The following is a 2,245-nucleotide window of genomic DNA, read 5'->3' as shown; positions in this document are numbered from 1 at the left end:
ACATCCAGCTGCCGCTGCCCAACACTACAATGGCAGACAACAATGCAAACTAGCCACAGACTGCACACAGCACAGCCAGTGATTTTCATATAGAGCGCTACGTAACTTTGCCAATAAGAAAACATAAACAGCCTACTTACATAAAGAAAACATAAACAGCCTACTTACATAGCCCCCACAAAAAATTTTACAAAATATTTTTGGGCAGTGGCCAATAATGATTTGATAAAATTTTTCATAATTATAATAACAAAGATATCAAATGCACACACTTATTTATACAATGTTGGTCAAAAGCTAAAATTTTCTCACAGTCCATAAAGACAGTCCTGATCATTCATCATAAGAGTAAACCTGCAGTTTGTTTTCTCAAAGTCTGAGCAGTAAAAGACAATGCACACGGAAGTAGTGGATTTCCATGCTGTCGTGAAGAAGTAGTGTTGTCCTCCCAACGGAAAGACTGTGCTGACTCTTGACATGCAGACAGGTAATGGGCCACAACAGAGCAAACCCACAGCAGAGTCAGTCGAAGTTTGGAAGAATATTGGTAGGTAGGTCATCACAGAGCAGACCCACTGCAGTCCTGGTAGAGAGTATTGGTGGGCCACCAGAGGTGCAGACCCACTGCAGTCCTTGTAGAAATTGTGGACAGGCCCACTGTAGTCCTGGTAGAGATTGTGGTATTGGTGGGTCATCAGAGGTGCAGACCCACTGCAGTCCTTGTAGAGATGGCCAGCAGCCATCTGTTGCGATTGTGCAGGTGCACATTCACCATCGAAGAGTCTTGCGGAGAATTTTGCAAGTCCATAACCACCACTTATGCACTCACAAAAATTTTGAAATTGTCCTTAGAACCAGCAATGCTGTTATCCAGTCCCTTGCTGAATTATCAACACACGTGCAAACACTAACAGTCCCTACTTCTCACATATTGTGCATTACTATGACCAACAAAAATGTGTGCAGTGAAATGAATGCTTACAAGTTACTTAATTTGATGAACTGGTGTCAATTACAATTTTATAACATAAAAATACAATTACAAAGGTACAAAATACATCATTACAGAACATAACAATACAGATAACATTTGTAGTACAGGCTTTACAAAAGAATCGAAATAACATATACATCAGTGTTACAGGAATTATAAGTACATACATAAAAGATCAGAATAACTTTCGAAACATCAACTTTACACATGAGCAGTAAAACAAAACAGAATAAATAATGCCTCAACATCTTTACAAAGTAAATAACATAGCATTAGAAAAATTCTACAACAATGAAAAACCACAACTACCAATGAAATTCTCTCAATAATTACGCGCTAGCAATAAACAAAAGCTACACTAATTACACAAACTACAAGAAAAAATCAGAAGATTCCAGTGAGGTATCCCGAGCGGTTCTAGGCGCTGCAGTCTGGAACCGCGTTACCGCCTCGGTCGCAGGTCTGAATCCTGCCCGGGCATGGATGTGTGTGATGTCCTTAGATTAGTTAGGTTTAAGTAGCTCTAAGTTCTAGGGGACTGAAGACTTCAGAATTTAAGTCCCATAGTGCTCATAGCCAATCTTGAAAGTATTTGGTTAATCTACAGCTTGGGTGACTGTTCTGGAACACACAGAAGATACACATGCATAACGCATTGTTGACAACGTGAGGAGAGTGATGATTCCTGCTTCGAATTGACCCCTAATGACCATTGTAGATGTGTCCTGAGACATCCCAGACAGTGGTGAGATACCAACCTGAATGTCGCCCATGATACATCCTGACATCCAGAAGCAATGACCTCTAGTGCCATTTCATAGCAGGATCCCTTTGGTTGTCATCCACAGCACCCTTGCCACACAGCAATACGTCGATGATATTCTACGTTCCTTTCTGTACCCCTTCATGGCAGTCTTCAGGGCTTACACGTCAACAAAATAATGGCCACCCGCACATGGCGAGTGTTTCTACTGCCTGTATCCGTGAATGAGCAACCATACCTTGTCCAGCAAGGTCACCGGACCTCTCCCTAATTGACAACACTTGGAGCATTATCGTTAGGAACCCCACCCCCAACCAGCTCGAGCTCTTGACCATATAGAGCGCCAGTTGGACAGAATTTGGCGTGATATCTCCTCGGGAGGGCACCCAACAACTCCGTCAGTCAATACCAAGCCAAATAACTGCTCGCATAAAGACGAGAGGTCGGTCAACGCGTTAATGGTTCAAATGGCTCTGAGCACTATGGGA

Source organism: Schistocerca cancellata, chromosome 1, assembly GCF_023864275.1.
Source record: "Schistocerca cancellata isolate TAMUIC-IGC-003103 chromosome 1, iqSchCanc2.1, whole genome shotgun sequence".
In the NCBI taxonomy this organism is placed as follows: Eukaryota; Metazoa; Arthropoda; class Insecta; order Orthoptera; family Acrididae; genus Schistocerca; species Schistocerca cancellata.
This window is presented reverse-complemented; position numbering follows the sequence as displayed.